At 38.2% G+C, this 25,993-nt stretch overlaps 1 long non-coding RNA gene across 2 annotated transcripts in view; it reads left to right on the forward strand.

Annotated features, from left to right (window-relative positions):
* LOC116558636 overlaps positions 1 to 25,993 on the forward strand; it is a 125,775-nt gene that overhangs the window by 3,381 nt on the left and 96,401 nt on the right. For both annotated transcript variants that reach the window (XR_004272109.1, XR_004272110.1), the window contains exon 2: positions 12,736 to 12,740. This is a non-coding gene — a long non-coding RNA (uncharacterized LOC116558636). The remainder of the gene's footprint in view (positions 1 to 12,735; positions 12,741 to 25,993) is intronic.

Genomic DNA, 25,993 nt, shown 5'->3' on the forward strand with positions numbered 1-25,993 from the left:
ACCTGCCCCCACTACCCTTCACAGCCTCTAGTAACCATCCTTCTATTTTCTTTCTCCATAAGTTCAGTTGTTTGTTTGAGTTATTTATTTATTTAAAATTAGAGACAGGCTCTCATTGTTTCTCATGTATGTCTCGAGCTCCTGGGCTCAACTGATCCACTTGCCTTGAGCTTCCAAAGTGCTGGGATTACAAGTGTGAACCACTGTGCCTAGCCTCAATTTCTTTGATTTTTAGCTCCCACAAATAAGTGAGAATATGCAAAGTTTGTCTTTCTTTACCTGGATTACTTAACACAATGACCTTCATTTTCATCCATGTTGTTACAAAATGCAAGCTCTCATTCTTTTTTATGGCAGAATAGCACTCTGTGAAATGTCTACCACATTTTCTTTATCCATTCATCTGCTGCTGAACATTTAGGTTGCTTCCACATCTTGGCTATTGCTATTCCACATCTTGGCTTGAATAGTGATGCAATAAACATGGGAGTGCAGATATCTCTTCAATATACTGATTTCCTTTCTTTAGAGTATGTACCTAGGAGTGGGATTGCTGGCTCTTGTGGTAGCTCTGCTTTTAATTTTTCAGGAACTTCCTTACTAATTTACAGTTTCACCAACAGTGTCTGAGGGTTCCCTTTTCTCCACATCTTTGCCAGCATTTGTTATTGCCCTTTCAAACTTTCTTAGCCTCATTTAGTGAAGTCTTTCTGTGCTTTGTGCTCACTTCATTTTATAGTTGTAAGAATGTAAATATTTGATTTATTTCCTCTCCTAATTTTGACTTTTCATCACAAGGTCTTGATGGCTTATACATATTCCTGTGAATGTGCTCAACTTTATGCATTTACATTTCTGTTAACTCAACAAATTTATTCTTTTCCAACAGAATAGACACATCTGATTAATAATGCACCTTCAATAATCTGAGATTCATCTTTATTTTAATGAACTTTGCTATGTTTATTTTATATCAGGATTATTGCTAATTGTCTCAAATGGGTTGGATAGCATTTCGGTCCTTGAACAGTTTATATAGCATGGAAAAGACTATGTCTGTGAACATCTGATTGCACTTTTCAGTAGCATTCATTGGCCCTAGAACTATTTTTGGAAATAGTTCTTTAATAACATTCATTTGGTTTGTTCTTGCTTGTAATATTAATACTTCTTAAGTCTGTTTTGGCAATGTTTATTTTCCAAGAAACCAGTTTACCTCATTAGGATTAAAAAGGATTCAGATACAGCTTTTCTTTCATTCCTTATTTTATTTTTTTGAGTTTTTCTTTTTTATGTTGATCAGATTTTTATTTAATTTTATTATTTTATTATTGGTTTTCCCCTCTCCTTCCAACTATCTTTGGATTTATTTATCAGTTTTGTTTATGTGGCAATTACTAGATTGTGCATTATTTTTCATTATTTTCTTTTTTCTGTTTTCCTCTTTGTTTGATCTTTTCTCTAACTTTCTTAATTGGACAGTTGGTTTAACACTTTATCATTTCTTCTTGATAACGAAATCATATAAACTGATTAATTTACCTCTGCATTCTGAAAGCAGTATTTTTACTCTTTGCTATTTAGATTTTTTATTCGATCCAGTGCAGATTATAGGAGAGAGCATGTGATATTTTAATGACCAAGTAATAAACATTTTGTTAGATCCGACTTTAAAATTTTTACCAATATGATGGCTGCAATGGACTTTTATTGTTGTAATTTTTAGTTCTCTGGTTAATAATGAGGTTGAGTATCTTTTAATATATTTATTGTTTTTTTAATCTTCTGTTCTTATGTTTTGTATAGTTTTCTATTTGTTGCTTATCTTTTACTATTGATTGTAGAATTTCTATTTGCTTTATACAGCAATCATTTCTCTATACATACTAGATATATTCTTCTAATTTTTGGCTAGTCTATTTATATATATTTTTAAATTTTTCTTATTTTTTAGACAGAGTCTTGCTGTGTCATCTAGGCTGGAGTACAATGGTGTGGTCTGGGCTTACTGCAATCTGTGCCTACTGGGTTCAAGTGATTCTCCTGCCTCAGCCTCCCAAATAGTTGGGATTACAAGTGTTCGCCACCACACCAGCTAAGTTTTGTATTTTTAGCAGAGACGGAGTTTCACCATGTTGGCCAGGCTGATCTCAAACTCCTAAGCTCAAGTGATCACCCACCTTGGCCCAAAGTGCTGGGACTAAAGACATGAGCCATTGTGCCCAGCCATATTTTATTTTTATTTGCATTAATTGTGAAGACATTCTAAATTTTAGTACAGCTCAATTTACTAGTCTTTTCCTTTACAGTTTGGGGTGCATGTATGTGTATATGGTGCTGTGCATCTGTGTATTCTTTAAGAAAAACATGCATGCATATTCCTATTAGAATCTTAACTAAAATTGCATTAAATTTATAGAATAATTTGGGAAGAATAAACAAGTTACAATATTGAGTTATTCCACCCAGATGTATTACAAATTATCCCAGTACCAATTATTGATAGGCCGTCCTTTAATGACTGATCTGCAGTACCTCATCTGTGAACACCAGGCTTTCTTGTCTATGTGGTTTAGTTCTGACCTCTCTGCCTTTCTTGTCTCAATTTCATATTACTACTATCATATCATAGTTACTATAGCTTTATAAGTCTTCATATTTGGAAAGACAACCTCTCCAATTTGCTCTTTTATTTTATATTTTAAAACTGTCATGGCTATTCTTAATTTCCCTGTACGTTTTAGAATTAACTTTTTAAGTTTTACTAAAAAAACACTCGTGAATGGTAATTGGCATTTTATTTAATTCAAATTTTTGAGATGGAGTCTTGCTCTGTCACCCAGGCTGGAATGAAGTGACTCGATCTCGGCTCCCTGCAACCTCTGCCTCCCAGGTTCAAGCGATTCTCCTGCCTCAGGCTCCTAAGTAACTGGGACTACAGGCAGGTACCACCATGCCTGGCTGATTTTTGTATTTTTAGTAGAGACAGGGTTTCACTATGTTGGCCAGGCTGGTGGTCTCAAATGCCTGACCTTGTGACCTGCCTGCCTTGGCTTCCCAAAATGCTGGGATTACAGGTGCGGGCAGTAATAGGCATTTTATTGCATTTCTGGGATAACTTGGGGAATAATTGACTTTTTATATAATATTGAATTTTTAATTCTATTTATGGACACTCAAATTGTGTCCTATTTAATTTTTTATAATTAATGATTCAGGGAACACCATTGTGTTTGTCTCCTTATTCCCAAGTGTGACATCCTCCAGGGCACAGCTCCCAACATGGATATGTCAATAGAAAAATGTAAAAAAAAATTAACATTGATTGATAAAAGTAAGCCACAGAAGGAAGTGGATAGTAAGATAGTATTTAGGTCCAACTTAATGTCTTTCAATACAGCTTTATAATTTTATCCATACAATTTGCATATATTTTATTGGATTTTCTAAAATAGGATTGGCTATGTATAGCAGAGACTCAAAATACCAGTGATTCAAAAAAAATAGAAATCTATTTTACACTACATAAAAGTTTTGAATGAAGTAAATTCTTCACTTGCCTCCTGTGGTAATTGTGAAATATCTGTTTGACTTTCCCCCTCCAGTTTCTTGGGCATACAACTAAAATCCTTGAGATGACTGGTGGCTGGTAGCTCCTTAGGTAGTAGCTTCAGGTTGGGCGCTGGCCGCTGGAAAGACCAAAGCAGGATTAGAGGGTTGGAACTTGCACTGGGCATGGTGGCTTACGCCTGCAATCGCGACACTTTGGGAGGCTGAGGTGGGCGGATCACCTGAGGTCAGGAGTTCAAGACCAACCTGGCCAACATGGTGAAAATCTGTCTCTACTAAAAATACAAAATATTAGCTGGGCGTGGTTGCAGGCATCTGTAATTCCAGCTACTCTGGAGGCTGAGGCAGGAGAATCACTTGAACCTGGGAGGCAGAGGTTGCAGTGAGCAGAGATTGCGCCATTGCACTCCAGCCTGAGCAACCAGAGTGAAACTCTTGTCTCAAAAAAACAAAAGAAGAAAAAAGGTTGGAACTTTCCTCTCCAGGAAGGAGGGAGGGGCTGAAGGTAAAGCTGATCAATGGTCAATAATTTAATCAATCATGCCTGCCTATGTAATTATGCTTTTTTTTTTTTTTTTTTTGGAGACAGAGTCTCACTCTGTGGTCCAGGCTGGAGTGCAGTGCAGTGGCGTGATCTCAGCTCACTGCAACGTCTGCCTCCTGGGTTCAAGTGATTCTTGTGCCTCAGCCTTCTGAATAGCTGGGACTACAGGAGCACATTCACTATGCCTGGCTAATTTTTGTATTTTTAGTAGAGATGGGATTTCACCATGTTGGCCAGGCTGATCTCAAACTCCTGCCCTCAGGTGATCAACCTGCCTCGACCTCCCAGAGTGCTGGGATTACAGGCGCGAGCCACCACACCCGGCTGTAATTAAACTTTCATAAAATTCCTAAAGGACAGGGTTTGGAAAACTAAACATGAGGAAGTTCCTAGAGGGTGGCGCCCCCAGAGAGGACAGGAAAGCACTGTGCCTCTTCCCACATGCCTTTTCCATGCATGTCTTCATCTGTATCCCTTGTAATATTCTTTAAAATAAACTCATCAAAGTAATTTCCTTGGGTTATAACAAGGTGTTTTAGAAAATTTGTCAAACCCAGGGAAGAGGTTGTGGGAACCTGGATTTATAGCTTACAAATAAACTTCGTGTAGTTTTCTGAATAGCTTCATTCATTCCACATTTTATTTGTGAGGTTCATCTGTATTTGCATGTAGTAGTGTTGATCATCATTCTCATGGCTGTATAACATTTCACTGTGGGAAGGTACCACAATTTATTTACCTGGATTAGTTTTAATATTTGTCTTAGCTTTTGATTCTTAATCTAGGCAGGTCTTTCTATTTTTCTAGGTAGGTTTTACTTTCTTACAAATTTCTGAGTAGCTCACAAACTAATTTATATCTTCCTACTACTCTTGGAAGAGTTCCTCATTTTTCATGAATGGGATGAACTGATATTCTAGATATTATGCAAGAGGTTCACTTCTATTCCCTTGCTTCACACAGGCCTGAAGGTATATCTCCTGTTCTGTCAGGGACATATTTGATATGTATTAGTTAATAACTACTTTCTCTCCATTGTGAATTTTTCTTTTTATTATTATAAAATTAACCCTGTTTATTCCATTTAATTCTTTTTGATTTAAACTTTACCTAAATTAATATTTCCTTGTTGGCTTTTGTGATAGACTGAATGTTTGTGTCTTCACAGAATTTATATGTTGAAATCCAAATCTCCCATATGGTAGTATTAGGAGGATGGGCCTTTGAAAGGTGATTAGGTCATGAGGGTTAGGCCCTCATAAATGGAATTAGTGCCCTTATGACAAAGACCTTAGCGAGCTCCCCCACCCCTTCTGAAAAGATGGCTATCTCAGTCAAGAAGATGTCCCTCCCTAGACACTGAATCTGCTGTTACCTTGATCTTGGACTTCTCAGCCTTTAGAAATGAGAAATAAATGTTTATTATTGAAGCCACCCAGTCTATTGTAGTTTGTTATAGAAGTCCAAACAGAGCATGACAGCTTTCTGTTTGTGTTTACAAATTGGATCTTTCATTCCTTTATTTTTATGTTTTTTTTCATTTGTTTTATTTTACTTCGGGTTTGTCTCTCAAGCAGCACATAGTTGCTTTTACTCTTTAACTAGTATTTGCCTTTCATTATGAGCTTTTATAACTTTTGTGTTTGAGATTATAATTGCTACAGGTAATCTGCTATTTTTTTGCCACATTCCATATTTATTATGTATCCTTGCTCTTTCTTTTGTTTTTGATATTTTGCTACATAAGTTTTATTTAATTTGCTTTTGTCTTCTCCAGTGATTTGGAAGAAACTCGGAAACTTTTAATTCTTGAATAGTTTTCATAAGTTTTGTTTTAATGAAAATAACATCTAGCCCACATTTCTCTAGTTATCAAAATAAAAGCAAAATGGTATATTTTGATCGTTTTCTTCCTACTCTTTGTGAGGATGATCTGGGTTTAGAACCAGATGCCACAAAATCACTGACTTGACATGATACATTGTATCAGCAGTGGTAGGATGTGTTACTGTTCACAATATTTGTGCCACCTGCTCACAGGAGAATTACCCATGCTTGCCCTATTGCCTGAACTCAGGCGTGGCCACGTGACTTGCTTTGGCTAATAAAATTTTGAGTGGAAGCATCTGTGTGGCACTACTGGCAGAGCTTCAGGAGCCGGCACAGGCTCTGCCATCCTCTTGCCCATAGGTCACTGTGCTTGCTATGTTCTAGGTGGTTTCTGTTCCCTCAGCTGGGTGCTGCTGCATTGTGTCTATTGTGAACAGATCCCTCCTTCTGATCAGCCATCAACATGTGGCGTGAACAAGAAAAACTAACCTCAGTTTTTATGGGCCACTAAGATTTTAGGATTACTTGTTACCTCAGCCTTACTTAGCTTCCCAGCCTGATATGATGATATTTGAAGTCTAACAAGAGCTTGTAAATGAGTTTGCTAATAGTAAATTAATATGGTAAAATCTACTCACAAGGTGGTGACCTATCTATTTCATTAGTGAAGCAAGAGATTGCAGATGTGTTTCTGGAATGTTCAAGAACTGTTGTGGAGCAAAGCAGTTCTACTGTCCAGGACAGAAATTAGTGATACCTTCAAGAGACAGTTACAGAGGTCCTTAAGAGCCAAATATTCAAGAATTAAGAGTTTTGTCTCTACCCTGAAGACAGTGGGAATCTGGTGTATGGTCTTAAGCATTCATTTATTCATTCAACAAGTATTTATCAAGCAATAATTATGTGCTTATTATATTTTTAGTCATGGAGCACCTGCTGTGAGCAAAACAGACTTCCTGCTCAAGTGAAATTTCTTTTTTTTTTTTTTTTTAATTATTTTTTTCTTTTTGGGAGGCTGAAGCAATCCTCCCATCTCAGTCTCAGCTGGGACAACAGGTGCATGCCACCATACCTGGCTAATTTTTTTTTTTTTTTAATAGAGGCCAGGTTTTGCCTTGTTGCTCAGGCTGGTCTTGAATTCCTGGAATCAAGTGATCCTCCTGCCTCAGCCTCTCATAGTACTGGGATTAAAGGTGTGAGCTACTATGCCTGGCTTTCAAATGAAATTTCTTTGTGGCAAAATGACAAGCTGTGTTCCTGACACTGTGCTAATACACGCACAGCCAACTCAATAGCTTCTGAAGGGACTATCCTTGCTTATTGTCTTAAAAGTGACTATGAGTAATGTTTGAACAACAGTTGGTGTAATTCATGCCACAAGTATGTATGTAGTTATGTTCAAAATGTGTTGTACAGTCAGCCTGGAAAAACAATATCTGAATCATATGACCCAATTTTCCAGTTTAAAGAAAAAATAGTATATGCTTGAAATTTATCTATGATTAAAATAAATGTTGGGGGTTTTGATGAGGGAAATTTAAATGCATTCTGTAGTAGACTTTGTGCTCCTTGCTCTGACAACGTAGCTTCTTGAGTTAGCAAAAAGAAAAAGGTTAATAAAGGTGTCATTGTCCAAAAAAAAAAAAAATCACTGAAAATTTTGGGATAAAACAAGATGAATTATTCCAAAATGCAGTTTTTAAAAACTGCATTTAGAGAAAGTGAACAAAGGAGGGAGCTGTAGGTAGAATTTTAACTACAGGCATATCACTACTTTTATATTAGAGATTTCTGATATATGCTAATATAAATGTATACATTATTAAAAAAATGTATTACACATAAAAATTGTATGTTTATGTATCTATGAATTGGAGATATTTGCTTGCAGGTTAAAAAAAGAATGTTATAAGGTTAATTCTAGGTTGTTATTAAAGATACGTGCTAGGTTTGTTATTAAAGATGTCTGCTAAAGATGTCACTTTTTCTAAATTCTTTTTTTTTGTGTGAGGCCACTTTTTAATTTAATTTAATTTTAATTTTGAGACAGGGTCTTGCTCTGTCACCAAGGCTTGAGTGCAGTGGTGTGATCGTGGCTCACTGCAGCCTTGACTTCCTGGGGTCAGGCAATCCTTCCACCTCAGCCTCTTGAGTAGCTGGGACTACAGGCAAGTACCACCATGTCCAGCTAGTTAAATTTTTTTTTCTTTCTTTTTCTTTTTTTTTTTTAAATTTTAGAGATGAGGCCACTGTATGTTGCTTAGCTTGGTCCTGAGCTTCTGGGCTCATGCAGTTCTCCCACCTCTGCCTCCCAAAGTGCTGGGATTACAAATGTGAGCTACACGCCTGGCCAAGGTCATGCTTTCATAAGTAAACCGTGTTTCTCAAGTTATACCAATCAAGTAGTCAAAATGAATTAATAAGAACAATTTTAAAAAAGAAAGATTTCTTGGCTCTGCCATCATCACTTTGCATGAATGCTTGTCTCCTCCTTGATATTCCTGCTACAAATATCTCATCCCCTGTAGCTTTTGTTATTCACCTCCTCCTTCACCTTGGTGTGCCATCTTCATCTTATGTATGAAACACCTAGGTAAAGCTCAGGGAAGTTGCCTTCACTATTGCTGCTGGGAAATGTCTACACTGACACGGCCCTGCCATATTGATATGGGTGGTACTAATATTAATATTGGTGCCAATGGTCTCTTGTCACTGCCAATACTGCTGGTATGGTATCCGCTGACTATACAAAATATTGTCCAAGTGCTGCTTATATACAGCGCCTTTATCCTCTTCTTATTTTTCATCCTAAATAGATCTATTTAGTTTTATTACCACCAGGCCTCAAAATATGCCCAGTCTTGCCCATATATAGGCTGTTTAAAATTGAGCTTGGATCTTGCAAAGATTTTAGGACCATTGTATTGCCATTCTTTGCAAAAGTCAGAGAGGGAGAGGGACCCCTAGTACTGTGTTTATCTGAGATAATGTAATCTAGTTTGAGCTTGTTTCATGGAGCTGAAGGTAAATATCTCTTCAGCAGCCATTCCTCGAATAACCTATTCTCTATAATTTTTTTTTTTCTTTGGCCAGTCAGATACATACACAGATCTGTGCTATATTGCTCTCTGGTCTCCCATCAATTGTATTCTATACATATGTACAAGCTCAATTTAGATAACGTTTATTTCTAGAGGTAATTTGTTCCCTTTGGAATGTGTATATGAAAACTTGCAAATGCTTTAAACGCTTTCTTCCATTCATCCATTTTTCCTTCCTCCCTCTCTTCCTTCCCTTTCCTTTCTCCCTTCCCTTCCTCCCCTCCCCTCCCTTCCTCTCCCCTCCCCTCCCCTCCCTTCCCCTCTCCTTCTTCTCTTTCAACAATTTTCCATGGGTCTCATGTTTTTGTATGTCTTGTGAGGAAAGGCATTGGGCCATCTTTGTTCTGGACTGTTTTTTCAAGGATGTTTGTTAGCAAACAGCCTTGGAAGATGGAGGTCGTGTTTTCCTCTGGAGAAAAAAAGCAAGGTTATTTACTGCCCACTGTGATAAAGAGAATGACTTTCTTTGGGGCGAAAAGTTCAAGGAGGCTTACTGCCCATCACAAAAGATTTGGGTTTCCCAAGCTTAATGATCCTCAGCTGCGAGGCAAACCTCCTGCATGAGCAGCGTCCACTTGGACCCCTCTGGGTTGCCTGGAAGAGGTAGAGGCAAGGGGAACTGGCACGAAACATGATCTTGAGGCTACTTGCTGCGCTTTGGTCTTTGACCCAGGTGCCTTCTGTCTACTGCCAGCATCCGTAGAACTGTGGCAGGCTAATTTATTAGCTTACAAGGAAGAGGAGATCTCAAATCCTTACAGTTTCTGATTCTGCCTTTGAGAAAGATTTATAAGCTTCCCTGCATTAAGATTCCCTTTGAAGAATACCAAGTCAATACGAAAGATTTTATAAATAATAACACATAAGCATAGATTCATTAGTGTAGGCTGTTTAATTGTTGACTGATTTCTGATGGAAAAGACTGTGATAAGATATTCACAGATCATATTTTCTGAGAGTTTCAGTTTTGACAGGTTAATCTTTTAAAATATTAGGTTGTTGAAATTCTGATTTTCCTATTAATCTCCTATTAATATTAAACTGCATTGGGACCTTGTCTTCCTAAAATACATATATAACTCCTAAAGTTACACACAGTATTTCACATATTTGAAGTCACCCATGATAGTCTATTTTATCTCCCTGAGTCTTCTCTATGAGCTAAAATTTTTTCAGTTGCTTTAAGTGGTGTGGTTTTGAGTCTGATCACCATCCTATACTTTCCTCTTAAAAAGTTTTACTATACAATGTAGCATCTCATTTTTTTCCTTCTTTTCTTTCCTCCTTTCTTCTTTCCTTTCTCTTTCTCTCCCTCTCTCTTTCTCCTTCCTTCCTTCCCTCCCTCCCTCCCTCCTTCTCTCTCTCTCTCTCTTTCTCCCTTTCTCTCTTCTCTCTCTCCCCTTCCTTCCTTCCTTCCTTCCTTCCTTCCTTCCTTCCTTCCTTCCTTCCTTCCTTCCTTCCTTCCTTCCTTCCTTCCTTCCTTCCTTCCTTCTCTCTCTCTCTTTCTTTCCTCTTCTTTCCTTCTTGACAGTATCTCACTCTGTCACCGAGGCTGGAGTACAGTGGCATGATCATAGCTCACTGGACCCAAGAACTCTTGGGCTCAAGTAATCCTCTTGTCCCAGCCTCCCAAGTAGCTACAGGTGCATGCCACAATGCCCAACTAATTTTTATTTATTATTATTATTTTTTGTGGAGATGGGGGTCTTGCTTTGTTGCCCAGGCTGGTCTCGAGCTCCTGGGCTCAAATGATCCTCTTACCTCGGCCTCCCAAAGTGCTGGGATTACAGGCATGAGCCACTGTGGCCAGTCCTATATTTCTATTCACTAGCAATGTATGGTTGTAAATGGGAAAAATATTAATAACTATACAATTTACAGTAGTTCCTTTGCCCCCCAAAAAAGAAAGAATTTAAGTATAAATCTAACTTAAAAGTATCTAGGATATGTATTCTGAAAACTAAAGAATCACTACCTGCCTGGGCGACATGGCAAAACCCTATCTCTACCAAAAATACAAAAATTATCCAGGCATAATGGTGCATGCCTACAGTCCCAGCTATTCAGGACGCTGAAGTAGGGGGATGGTTTGAGTCTGGGAGGCTAGGGTTGCAGTGGACTGTGATCGTGCCATTGCACTCCAGCTTCAGTGACACAGCCAGACCTTATCTCAAAGAAAAAATAAAATAAAATAAAAGACCTAAATAAATAAGTGAAGAGTGATAACTGTGTTCATGGATTGAAAGACTTAATATAATTAACATATCAATCATTTTCTAATTGATATATAGATTTAAACAAATTCAAATAAAAATCCAAGCAGGATATTTTGTAGAAATAGACAAGCTGATTTTAAAGTTACCTAAAAAGACAAAGGAACTAAAATAGCCAAAACAATTTTGAAGGAAAAAAAAGAATAAATTTTGAGAAAGTACAGTATTTGATTTTAAGAATTCTGATAAAGTCACAGTAATCAAGGCAGTGTGGTATGTGTGAAATCATGGGCTCACAGATCAATGACAAGGACTAGAGCCCAAAAACAGATGCATAACTAGATAGTTAAGTGACTTTGACAAAGGTGCAAAAGCAATTCAATGAAGAGTATTTTTTTCAACAAATGATGTTGGAATAATTGCACAGCCATATCAAAAAAGTCCTAATTTTTATATCTATACAAATGTTAACTTGAAGTAGATTGTAGATATAAAATTATAAAGGTTTTAGTAGTAAATATAGAAGAAAATCTAGTTGATCTTGAGTTTGGCAAAGAGTTTTTGGCAAAAGAGTTTTTGATATGATACCCAAAGCATAATCTTCAAAAAACATTGATAAATTGGGCTTCATACAAATTAAAAACATGTGCTCTGCAAAAGACACCATTAGGAGAATGATAAGACAAGCTACAGATTGGGAAAAACAATTCACAAATCATAGATATAATAAAACAATGTATCCAAAATATATTTTTAAAAACTCTCAAAATTCAATGATAAGAAAACAAATGCCAATTAAAAATGGGCAAATAATTTGAACAGTCATTGGATAAGACATACAAATGGCGAATAAGTTTGTGAAAGATGTTGAACATCATTAGCCATTAGGGAAATGCAAATTAAAACTACAATTAATTAAACCAACCAAAACCATCCCAAGCAATACCAAGTGCAAATAAGTGGAGTAACCGGAACTCTCATATATTACTGTTGGAAATGCAAAATGCAAGATGGAAAATAGTTTGCCAGTTTTTTATAAATTTAAACATACATTTACAATATGACCCAGAAATTTTATTCCTATGTATTTATCCCAGAGAACTGAAAACTTATGTTCACACACAAAACTGTACAAAGAAGTTTATAGCAGTTTTATTCATAATTGCCACATACTTGACAGAACCCAAATGTCTTTCAGTGGGTGAATGTATAAACTGTGGTCTATCCATATAATAGAATACAACTTAACAATATAAAGGAATGAACTATTGATGCACACACGAATGAATCTCAGAAGCATTATGCTGAGTGAAAGAAGCCAGTCTCAGATTGTTACACTGTATAATGCAATGAAAATGACATTCTGGACAAGGCAAAAATATCAGAACACAGAATAGACCAGTGGTTGTCAGGGTCTAGGAATCTGGGAAGTGCTTGACCACAAGGGGCAGCATGAGGGAATTCTTTTGGGGTAAAGGCATTGTTCAGTATCTTGATTGTGAAGATGGTGACATGAATCTATACTGGTCTTAAAACTCAGATCTGTACTCCAAAAATACCTTACCAAATCAACACCCATAATCCCCCAATGACCACCCTCTATATACATTTGCATAACATATACATATGCATATATATAAATGTATACATACATACATATCTTGATTATGCTGGTGAGTTATATTTAGATGATGCGTTTGTCAAAAATCAACCCTTAAAATGAGTGTGTTTAACTGTATGTAAATTGTATATTAATATAATTTTTAAAATTTTTCAATAAAAAATTGATTGAAAATGTGGTCCCAGAACAGAGGAGAACTTGCTGCTTTGGTACTAATAGCATTAGCTAGAACTGGACTGTTCTCTACTTTGCTATATGCTCTATGGAATTTCATGAATTTGATTAATAAATTATGCAAAAATATTTATTGAGCAACCACAATGTGCAAAGTCCTGTGCTTTGAGTGCTATCAGAGCTAGAGATGGTTTCTGCTTTTTGAAATATATTCACATAACCATAAGGGAAATAGTCTGTGTATGTCCTATGGAAATAAAATATACAATGCAAATTAGGGGTGCTGTGCTTTTTTGCTTTACTTATGAGGTTAAAAAAATCTGAATATCAGCAACAATTACCAGCAAGTGCAAACTACTTTTTGAGAAACAAATTGTACTAATTCAACTAAACAAAACTAAGTGTCATTTAAAGAGTTCGAAGTGAAAGCAAGTGACAGAAATTGTAAACTCGTTTTTTCTGGTGGTGATAGCCTCCCCAGGAGAGCATGCCTCTTGGGAAACATTTCCTTCATTGTTCTCTAGAAATGGAGGGGAGGCAATACAAGAGGCAGTGCCTGGTGCAGAGCCTCAATTCCTACTTCATGGATGTGAAATGCCCAGGATGCTATAAGATCAGCACGATTGTTAGCCGTACACAGATGGTAGTTTTGTGGGTGGTCTGCTCCACTGTCCTCTGTCAGCATACAGGGAGAAAAGCAAGGCTTACAGAAGAATGTTCCTTCAGATGGAAGCAGCACTAAAAGCACCGTGAATCAGGATAAATAGGAAACCATCCCAATAAACACATTTTGGATATAAAACCTAATAAAGAAAATGTAAGCTTGTAAGATTACTTGGTATGTAAGAGCTTTTGAACCCATGAATCTCTTTCAGGGGAAAAAAATTGGATTCTGTTAATGTGGACACTTTGACTACCTTCAACAAACATTTTTTCACATTAATTGTAGATAACTGTTAGGTGAGGTCACTGTTGTTGAAACTGTGGTTTTGAGTCCAGAAATAAGAGCTGACTCTTATACCCAAAACACATGTTACGTATGTTTTACTAAAAATATGTTTTGTGCAATTGCTGGTGTACTGGAAAATAGATGCAGTGAACTGGAGCAAAGGGAACTTGCTGTAAACTTAAGAGGAAGAGTGATGATGTATCAGAATTCATCACAGGAAAAATATGATGGGCAAAATCTCGTGCAGGATTTGTTCTGCTTATGTTGCCTTCTTAGGAAGACATTTTGATAACCATCTGTTTTGCATTAGGATGTGTATTAATCTTGAGATGTTCAACCTCTTCTTTAAAACTAAAATTTCACTTTGTTTCTTGAGGAACGGATTTTAAACTTGTGAATTTTCCTTTTGTTAGCAGCAAAATGATTTGAAAGAGAAACAAAATTTGGTGATTTTTCTAGGAAGAATTGAAAAATACTTCATAGATTTTAATACAAATTTAAATTCTCCTTACTATTCTGTGAATAAATGGTTCTAAGGAGTTGATTTCTGGGTTTCTGAGCCGTTTTACTTTATAATAAATATAAATTATGTGAGATACAGACTCTTCAGCTGGAGGTCAACCTGATGAAACAGCCAACTTTACAAGAGAAAAGACTAGGATGAGAGTTCCTTAGGTGACTTGTTTAAAGTCACACAGGTAGTTTGTAGCAGAACTCATACCAGAATTTAGAAGTCTGTTTGTCCAATCTGTTTCCCTCAACTATGTTACATTGACTTTCTCTATATTTATACACACATAGATACAAAAACTCACATGTAATTCAATTGTCACACAAAACCAAACATTCATAATGTCTTATCCAGAATATTGACCTTGTAATTGTAATTTTTATATAATCAAATGAATTTCTACATTTTTTGATAAAGGATACTGGATAGGAGGGTGTAAATACATTTATTGTTATGCAATCATTCTAATATTTAACAAACAAATTTTATCCTTCATGGATTTTAAGTGGACACTTGCAGATAGAGATTTTTTTTCCCCCCTGGTCCACTGAATGCTGTAAGAACTAGGTGCTCCAGCTGGAAAGCCTTGGTTTCAGACATGTCAGATTGTGGTAGGCAGAATTAAAGCCCCCAATGAAAGCCCCTAATCCCCGGGAGCATGAATATATTATGTTACATGGCAAGGGGAACTTTGCAGATATACATAGAGTTACTAAATTATTTAATCTTAAAATAGGAGATACCTGGATTTTCTGGGTAGACCCAATGTAATCACATGAACCCTAAAACCAGAAGAATAAGGCAGAAGAGGAAGGCAGGAAGTTACAGAGATGCAACTGAAGACATCGGATTGATTTGAAATTTAAGAAGGAATTGAAGCACTGTTGCTGGCTTTGAAGGAGCAGAGCATAACCCCAAGGACAGCTGGCAACTTCCAGAAGCTGAAAATGAGCCCTGGCCCACAGCCAGCAAGACAACAGGACCCACTGTACTGGCAACCTGAATGAGCATGGAAGCGGGTTCTTCCCCTTGATGACCTCTGACCAGAGGACCCAGCTGAGCATCTCCTGGAATTCTGACCTGTAGAACTATGAGATAAAGCATGGGTGGTGTTGTAAGCTACTACATTTATGGTAATTTCTTAAATCAGCAATACAAAAGGAATATACTGTTCATGTGTGGAGGCTGGAAGGATGGGCCACCAGGGGTGTCATGACTAAGATGCTTCCTGGGAATGCACTGGGCTTAAGAGAAAAGAGAGTTGGGGTACTTAGGGTTTTCCTTACAGTGTGGCAGTATCAGAAACAGAGACAACTTTGAGTGTCTAGTTTTGTGTATCTACTTAAATTATGTGTAATGTTAGTGCCTTTCACTCATGCTGAAGCCTTCATCTTCAATAGAGAGGGAATCTAAAAATCCTGGGCTGTTACACAAAAATTTACATAAGACTTTTTGAAACCATCAGATGCTGTTTTTGTTTTTGTTTATAGTGCATGTAGCAGAGCTTATAAAAAACTAAGTTAGGGTCACTTTCCTCAGAGGTAGGTTTCTACTGAAGCATATTGGAACCCAGATATTCAAAACGGCTTAGACAGTAAAACAGCCACTTCAGAGAAGACATGGTAGAAGAACCTAAGTTTTAGAGGAACATGTTTCTAAAGCAACCTCAGTAGCTTTAGAATTGCAGTGTTTTTATGTTGCTGACTTCTACTTGAATTGTATAATTTACTCAGATAGTTTAAACTACTTACCTAAGACCACTGAACAAAGTAGATTCAAAACCTGTATCTCTAGGTTTAAAACATATAACCTGATTGTAGGTTGTGGTCTATTCCCTAGTCTAATAAAAGGGTGTTGAAATTCAGCATTACTTACAAGTGGTGCATCTTGAAACACATATTTGGTCTAAACTGGCTCTTTTGAATTTTTAAAAAAATTTAATTAAAAAAATTGAGGCAGGGTCTTGCCATATTGCCTAGTTTGGTCTTGAACTCCTGGGCTCAAGTCATTCTCCTGACTTGGCCTCCAAAAACATGAGGATTACAGATGAGAGCCACCATGCCTGGCCTAAACTGGGCTCTTTTGATTCAAAATATTGTATTCCCCAAGGGTGATGTAAGTTAGCTTAAAATTATTTATATGTTGAACTTGGGGCTGCAGAAATTTCTTTTACCAGAAGTAAGAGGCATTAAATAAACTTTGAAAAGGCCTACAAAGTCCTGAGAAAAAGATCTCCAAGTTAAATTATGCCCTCTTTGGAAATCTGGAAATGATTGATGAAGTTTTCTTGGCTAGATTGTGATCATATGTATGTAAACTTGCCTAATCCGTGTTTTACTGTTGCAGATTACTTTTGCCAAAAATTGCAAAATAAAAAGTGTTTATATTAGAGCTATGACTGCATATAAACTAAGGAACTTTCTAAAAGGTAGTTTCAAATGGAAGATTTGGGATTACAAGAATGATTCTAGAGGGGAGGGAGTGAGGTGGAAATGGCATAAGAAAACTGAGAAGATGAGGAAAGCATGGAATATTTGGAAAGTAGGGAAGCACCCTGACTGGATTGCAGAGTTTATGATGGGAGAAATGAAAGATTATACTAGGGTTGACCTAGATTGTTAGTTAAGATTCACTGTGTCTTATGGATCCAGCAATGTCTTCAGAACAATAGCAATCTCACTTACAGGAGGGCTTCCTTGAGGCCACATAAAGGCTGTTCTAAAATCTAGACTGCCACCAACACCTCTGCTGCCACTTTTGCCTCTGGCACCCAGGAAACCAAAGAATCAATACTCAAAACTGCTCACAAGGAACCAGCTGAAACATAATCATTTGCAAGGTGATATTTGCTCGCAAAGACTACTGTAAGAACTGACTGGAAGATGACCTGTGATTGGTTCCTGCTCTTTAAATCTTACCCATTAGGCATAGGTTACATGCAGAGTGTTAGCTGAAAAGAGCAAGTATAACATTTTTAGCTTTTAAATTTCTCCAACTACAGGCCAAGTTGATAAGACTTTGTGAGTCAGTCCACAGTTTCCATCACATTTGGGTAGGTCATGAAAGCCTGGGACCATAAAACTAAGAAATTAAACATAATCTTGGAAAGAAAAACAGCTCATATATATTAAGTGCTTACTATATTCCAGCAACAGTTCAAACCACTTTTATATGTAGTGACTTGTTCAATTTTCTCAATAATTCTATAAGAAATTATCCCCAAGTTACAAATGAGGAAACCGAGGCACAGAGAGGTTAAATTATTTGACAAAGGTCACTGAGCCAGCAGCTTGAGCTCATGATCCCCTGCTCTTAAATATCATGATATATTGCTCCTTGGGGGCAGAATCAATTTAGCATTCCTGAAGGTGGTGATGCATCAATTAAGTGTTGAGGCGTAAATGGTGGTTTTCCAGGCAAAGAGAGAAAAGCGCTTGCTAGGGAAAGGTATGAAGGTAGGATGGAGCAGGATTCATTCAGTAAATTGCTGTTGGTTTTATTAGGCTGCTGTGTAGGGTATGAGATGAAGTACCAAGAGATGGCATTAGAGAGGTAATCATGGAATAGATCCTAATAGGCCTTTGATTCCCTGCTAAGAGATTTGAATTAAACTGATCAGATTTTCACTTTGAAAGATTCATTTTATTACACTATGAAATATAAGTTAGATGGAGGCAAGGCAATAGTTATTTGGGAATTGCTGTAGTCCAGGTGAGAAATGACGAGAGTGAAAGAATAAGAGGACATGAGAAAAATTTAGGTGATAGGATCATAGGTACATAGCAACCAGTGGGATATGGAGGGAGGAGTGTGGGATTATTTCTAGATTTCTGATAGTAGAACCATTCATTGGGCCATAGAAGTGAGGGGAGATAGGATCCGTTTTGTACATACGAAAATGGAAGTATCTGGGGAATATGAGTGGAAATGGTTGGTAGACTTCAGGCTTTAGCTACTCAAAGTGAAAAGTGGAACCAGAAACATTCTGGCTGTAAAACCCCATGCTCTGAACACCCCCAGGGAGAAAATAAATCTTCAGGCCATCTGTGGCTTAAAGGGAAGTTATCAGGCTAACATTGCAAGGCATACTTCACTCTTTTTCATGTGGATGAAGAGAGACATTCATTATCCTTTTGAAGAACTATGAGAGTTGAGCAGAGTTGTTATTTTTTAGTGAATGAGGGACTAGTCGCTTACATTCTTGCGGAATCTTTTTGCTTGAATGAGAACTAATCTTTACTAATTAGCCTGGGACAGTCATCCTAAGTCTGTCACTTACAGTGTTTTCTAAAAGAAGACAATTTTCCTCTTGCATCCTTTGCTATACCATAGGGTATAATCATAAAATACAAAATGTAGCAAGATACCTTAAGAAAACTGAGCTTAATATACCTCTATAAAATTTTTTCTTTCTTTTTGGGCTATATGTTCTTTGATTGCATTTTCATATATAAAGTTTAATATTATTGAGATAATAGATAATATAATATTTAGCATAGTTGATTGAAGTTTTTTATTATTAATCATTTAGAAATATTTATTTCTGCTTTGCAACTCATCAGGGTAGTATTATACACATTTTTAGTATTATTGTCAAATTTGGGAAAGCCTCTGTCAAGATATTAGTTCCGGCCTGCAACTTCATGTTATGATAGCTGGTGAGTTTTCATGATGACTGGAGCATTCCTGGAGGTCAACATTGGAATGCCTAAAAATAGATTACTTCTACAAAGGAGTGACTACAAAACAGAAACATTCTCCAGAACAGAAACTAAATATATGATGAATTGAATTTCCCCTTAACTAGATCTGCAAAATTCTTGTGGTAACTTCCATGCCACTGAACGTGAAATTTTGCAAAATTTTAAGAAGTATTTGTTTAGGTGAACACATTGCTAAAACATCTTCCAAGGTTTTGAACGGGGCTGTGGAAATGAGGGGACATGAACATTAACTTCATTAGCTTCATGGTAACCTGTCTGCTGTGTACTAAGAACTGTGAAACAAGAAGTGAATATTTCAGCATAGGTAGCATAGCACATGAGCAGGGACACACCAAAGACCCAAACCACTAGAAAGACATCTTCCTTCTTTACCCTAGCTGAGAGTTAATTCCTCCATGTGGAAGAAATGAAGATTGCGACCAGCCTTCCTTAAATTCCCTCCAAACTCCTGTGAGTAGACTTCTGCGTCATTTTCTTTGCTTAGCACTCTATTTTCTCACCAAGACTGAGGCCTTGTCAGGAGTTCCAGTTCATTTGGCTAGAGTGATAACATCTGCTTAAGTTATCTATTGTTGCCTAACAAATGCCAAAGAAAAAAATTATTTGTGATACTCGGTAACCTGCAGTAAGGCAGACATTTTTCAGAACCATCTTGATAGGTGAAGGGATGGCACGATGGGGTCTTGCGGTAGGGGAGAGAGATTGTGCTCAACCTCAAACAACAAAGAAAAATGGACATTTTTGTCTAGAAAAAGTAGGGTGGGGACAGTGGGTGAAAAATTACTAACTGGAAACATCAGGGGTAAGGGAAGATTCTGGCTGAATTGACCTGACAGGATTCTTGCTGAAGGCAGGCGGGGCTGATCGGACATCATCTAGGTGCTCACGGAGGGGGAGGAACATGATCAGATATCGAGGATGGGGAGTTCTGGCTAAACAGACTTGGCAGGATTCTTGTTAACATTGCATTCTATAAGGAAGGACACAGGAGTCCAGTAAGATACTGATCTAAGTTTGATTCTTTGTCACAAAGTATCCAAAAACAGTGGCTTAAAACAATTTTAGTCATAATTCTGTGAGTTAGGAATTAGGTGGGGTTCACTGGATATGTCTCATTTCCTTTCCATGTGGTGTCAGCTGGGGTCACACATGCTGTTACATTCAGCTGGGAGCTCAGCTGGGGCTCTGACATTCAAGACAGCTTCACTCACATGGCGCCTAGGCTAAGTGTGACTGGAATGGCTGAGGGCTGGCTGGATCTCTCTTTCTGCCTCCTGGAAATCCATTATCATTTAATAGCACAACTCTTGCTTCCATGCTGGCTGGACTCTAACACAGTGAAAATGGAAGCCGCCAGGTCTATGAAAGGATGGACCCAAACTGGCACCGAGCTATTGCTGCTACATTTTCTTGGCCAAAACAAGTCACAAGTGAACCTAGATTCAAAGGGAAGAAAGATAGACTCTACCTCTTGATGGCAGAGGCAACATGCATGTTGGTGGCCGTCTTCACAGACAATTTTCCTCAATGTGTCCTCTGCCACAACAATTCATACCTCTACCATGGGCAATACACACCCAACCTCCTTTCCCTCTCTCTACCTGCTAAAGCGTCATCTAATGACTCATTAGACTTAAAGTCCAGTCTGCATCAAGTCCTGATATCTCTCTATCTACAGAGAATAAGAGACTTTGTAAAGACAGAGAGACCATGCAGAGCAGAAACAATGGACCCAGGTTGGCAGCCAGCACCAAAGCCCCAGATGGAGGAGCAAGACCATTTTGGACCCTCCAGCCCTAGTTGAGGGCCTCAGACAGCATCATATGGAGTGGAGAAGAGCCACCTCAGCTGATTTTTGCCGGAATTTCTAACCCACAGAGTCGTAAGTAATAAAATTGTTGTTGTTTTAAGCCACTAAATTTTTGGGTATTTTATTATGCAGCAATAGCTAGCTGAAACAATACTCTACTTAGACTTTTGCCTTGGATTCGCCTTCAGACATTGAGCAAATCCTGAAACTGAGTTTCCATTCCTCCACCCCATGTCCCTTAAGCTTGTTTGTCCCAAATTCCTCATTCTCTGCATCGGTGTCTGTGGCCAAAATCTTCAAATGTTTTATGCCTCCGTTCCTTACAACAAAGGTCACTGGATTTGTGATTAGAAACTCATTTGAAAGTTTCCATTTCCATGACAGATACGTGGATAAGGGCCAGGTCGTGAGATTGAGGAGTGGTGAGAAAACCCCAAAAATAGCCTGTGTAAACTTTACAAAGTTTGAGAATGAAAGGAGAGTAAGGGATGGGGAGATAGGTTAAGGGGTTAGGAATGGGGCTAACAGAGGAAAAAAGAAATAAATAGAAATTATATAAATAAAAATAGATGTGTGTATAGATATTTACACATCTATATATCTGCATCTGTCTGTACTTGTACCTGTGTCTGTACCTACATCTATATCTTTATTCCAGGCCAAAATGTGACCATTTGAAGACCCAAAGTAGTTCTGAGAAGATTTAGGTAATATAAATCCAAGGTGTCTAAAATCTCACAAAATTACCAAGGATGATGATTGAGGAAAGCATAGAGAGCAAAGTTCTGAGTCAGAAATACAAACTCCTTTTGGAAAATGACTGAAATAAATCCTTCAGACAGTGTCATATTTCACTGAAAAAAATTAGATTGAGAAAATCCCATCACATACAGTAGAAAATAACTGTGACTTGGCAGGTTCTCTATCTTCAAATGAGCTTATCCTGAAGTTGGAAAATCAAGAAAGCAGACAAAGTGTTGAAACTTCCTTAAGAGACTGCATGACAAAGCTGATATAGGAGACCACTGTGATCTTGTATTTACTAATATTACTGTTTTAACAAGCTCCTTATTCTCAAATATTACCATCTGGCAGAAATCAAAAGTAAATGTCTCGAAATTTACCACTACATACTCTGAAAGAGAAGGAATTTAAAGAGACAATTATATATTCAGCATCTTCAAATCCATGGAGATACCTGTCACACTGAATTTCTTCTAGGATATGGTACAAAAATGAATTTTGTGAGGATTAAAAATGCCTTCATGGGATGAAGATTATCATATCTCTACTTCCAATGCAAATGACAAACTAGTTCCTAAATAACATACTATAGTATTATTATTTTGCATATACTCATTGAATAGTACTGCCAGAGACAGATAATCAAGTTGCCCTAAAATGATGTCAAGAAGGGCTCACTGGTATAAAAATGGCAGCAATAGCCTCACAGCCTTACCACAAAAGGTTACCTCAGGCAAGAAAATTATATATGTGATCATTTTACCAAATGTTTTGTCATGGCATAATATGAGTTGTCATTTTTCTGTTTCCTGTAACAGTTTCCTTGCCTCCTCCCCTACCTACATGGTTTTTGTTCCATCAACACCTCACTTCTTTTCTTTTTTTTTTGAGACGGAGTCTTGCTCTGTTGCCAGGCTGGAGGGCAATGGCACAGTCTTGGCTTACTGCAACCTCTGCCTCCTGAGTTTAAGAGATTCTCCTGCCTCAGCCTCCAGAGTACCTGGGGCTACACAGGCGCCACCATGCCCAGCTAATTTTTGTATTTTTAGTAGACACGGGGTTTCCTATGTTGGCCAGGATGGTCTCTATCTCTTGACCTCATGATCTAACCACCTCGGTCTCCCAAAGTGCTGGGATTACAGGTGTAAGCCACTGTGCTCAGCCTCAACACCTCACTTCTAGGTACCAGTTTTTGAGTCAGTTTTTGCTGTGGTAATGCTGCATAAAAACAGCTAAATGTATTTATTTTTACAATACATGTGGCTCCAGGCTGCAGATGACTGAGGGTTGGCTCCATGTGTCTTCTTAGTTTGGGACTTGGTCCGAAAAAGCCACCTCTTGCTGCATATGCCGTTCTATCAAGGCAGAAGATGGGAACAGCAAGCTGTGATGCATCAAGCAATGGTGCTTAAAGCTTTTGCTCAGAGTTGGCACACTGCTACTTCTGCTCACATCCTGTTGGCCAAAGTGTGTCACAATATCATATGGCCAACTCCCCAAATCAATGAAGTGAGAAGAAATACTCCTTTCATAGTGACCACCTTACCTGTCAAAGAGTGGGGGTAGGACATCCTATTACAAAGAGGGGCTGAGCACAGTGGCTTATGCCTATAATCCCAGCACATTGGGAGACCAGCCTGGTCAGCATGGAAAAACCCCATCTTTACTAAAAATACAAAAATTAGCTGGGCATGGTGGAACACGCTTGTAATCTCAGCTACTCAGGAGGCTGAGGCACGAGAATTGCTTATGCCCAGGAGGCAGAGGTTGCAGTGAGCCGAGATTGTGCCACTGCACCTCATCCTGGATGAGAGTGAGACTCTGTCTCAAAACGAACAAACAAACAAGCAAACAAACAAACAATCAAACAAACAAAACCAAAGGGTGGGGGGAACCCAAACCAAATAGGGAGCAAGGATTTGGAAACAATTATTTAATATATTGTCATTTCAAAATATTTCCCTAGTACAGGGTGACATTAGTTTATTCATTCATGAATTCAACACCTACTGAGAATCAAATGTATACTGTATTTTTTGTTCTTAGTACTTGGACTACATCAGCAGACAAAGTCTTTTCTCATGAAGTTTACATTCTAGCTCATATTTCTAAATAGAGTATTGGAACCTACACTTCAGAGTTGCTTGCTATTATTGTCCATGAAGTTAGGTTTGGTGGTGAGCTTTCACTTGTTGTTGGACTGCTCTTTTTTTTTTTTTTTTCCAATGATTCCACCTCTGGCTTAGCAATGCTATTTATGAACATCTTGAAGTAGGAAGTGATGCCAGATTATAATTACATGGATTTATTTATGTGAATCCTCTAAAATGTTGCCAGATGATGTTTTGTAAAAATGTTAAGTATAAATTGGGAGCTGAAATAATGCCAGAGAAATATTTGTTTTCCACACTAACCAAAATTTTGAAAAAGGGTACAAAAATATTATTAGATAGAATGAAAAGATCTAGTATTCAATAGAACAACAGGCTGACTATCATCAATTTATTGTACATTTAAAAATAACTAAAAGAGTAAAACTGGATTGTTTGTAACACAAAGGATAAATGCTTCAGGAGATGAGTACTCCATTTCCCCTGTGTGATGATTATTACACGTTGCATGCCTGTGTCAATATATCTCATGTACCCCATAAATATGTACACCTATGTACCTACAAAAATTAAAAATTAAAAGAGACAGAGCAAAAAAAAGAGGAAGGAAGGAAACACCATCTGAAAAGGCAGAGATCCAGCATACAGAGGAGATGGGGAGTTACAGACTTTACTTTCTATGTCCGTTCCTAAGGTATATGTTCACTCATGATTCAGTCATTTATCCAGTGCTTCTTTACACATCTCTTACTATGTTCCTTGTTCTCTCGTGGGTGCTGAGAATACAGCAGTATGCAAAAGGGACAAATCTTTTCGACTTCACGAAGCCTACATTTTAATGGAGGGAGAAAAGTAGTTAAAATACGTAAGATGCCAGATGATGCCGCAGTTTGGAAAGTAAAGGTTACTGTCAAAATGGGCAATGTGAGAAGTCTAATTAACTTAATGTAGTTAATAGATAATAAAGAGCTTAATAAAGGTTAGTAATTAATAAAACAGTGCTTAAAGCACAAGGGATATGCTGTGTCCTGGAGCTAGTAGCAGGGAGAAGCTCTTAACATCTGACACCTGAAAACAAGGGCTGGGAGAAGTTACTCAGAGAGGGGAGCTGAAGGGAGGGAGTCACCTGACAGTAGATTGTGGTCCTCACAAAAGTGAGGTAGCCGGCTGGCTGTGGAGTCTCATGACTGTAATCCCAGAACTTTGGGAGGCCAAGGCATGTGGATCACCTGAGGTTGGGAGTTCAAGACCAGCCTGGCAGCTGGCCAACATGGTGAAACCCTGCCTCTATGGGGGAAAAAAAAAAAGCACAGAAAAATTAGTTGGGCGTGGTGTGGCAGGTGCCTGTAGTCTCAGCTACTCAGGAGGCTGAGGCAGGAGAATTGCTTGAACCTGGGAGACAGAGGTTGCAGTGAGCCGAGATCGCACCATTGAACTCCAGCCTGGGTGACAGAGCGAGACTCCATCTCAAGAAAATAGAAAACAAACAAACAACAACAACAACAAAAACAAAAGGAGGCAGCCAACACACAGGGACTTGGCAGGAGCGGAGCTGGGAGAATAAATTCCCAGCCTCTTTCTCTTCCCTCCCTGAATCTCCTTCTGCTGGCTTTTATTGGTCAGACCCGACAGGAAGCGGAAGGACCCCAGAGCTTGTTGATGGAGAGCATCGGGTCAGCCTCCTGGTGAACACGGCAGGGCTGAGAAGGTGCCAAGTGAATGTGGGGCTGGAACTGGAAGACATTCAGGGCAGACGACGGTAAGTGCTATGGGGGGAAAAAAAAAGTAGGAAAGAAAGACAAGAAGGAAATGGGTAAGGGACTGACATTCTGAAACAGGGGTATCAGAGGAGGCCTAAATCAACAAGATTGCGATATTTACGCAAAGCCTTGGAGTAGCTGAGGAAGTGAGCTATGAGGGAATCTTAGGCAAGGGAATGCAGATGAGAAGTCTCTGAAACAGAATTCCCAAGGGGCTGGAAAGGAGTCCAACTGCAGCCAGAGCGGGGATGAAAGCAGTCAGTGAACTGCCCCAGGTAGAGCAGCTTCTGCGGCCCCTCCACTTTGAGGTCTGACTGGGCACCCTCCTACC

This window comes from Sapajus apella, unplaced genomic scaffold (genome assembly GCF_009761245.1).
Source record: "Sapajus apella isolate SASKATOON/1434 unplaced genomic scaffold, GSC_monkey_1.0 scaffold2, whole genome shotgun sequence".
In the NCBI taxonomy this organism is placed as follows: domain Eukaryota; kingdom Metazoa; phylum Chordata; class Mammalia; order Primates; family Cebidae; genus Sapajus; species Sapajus apella.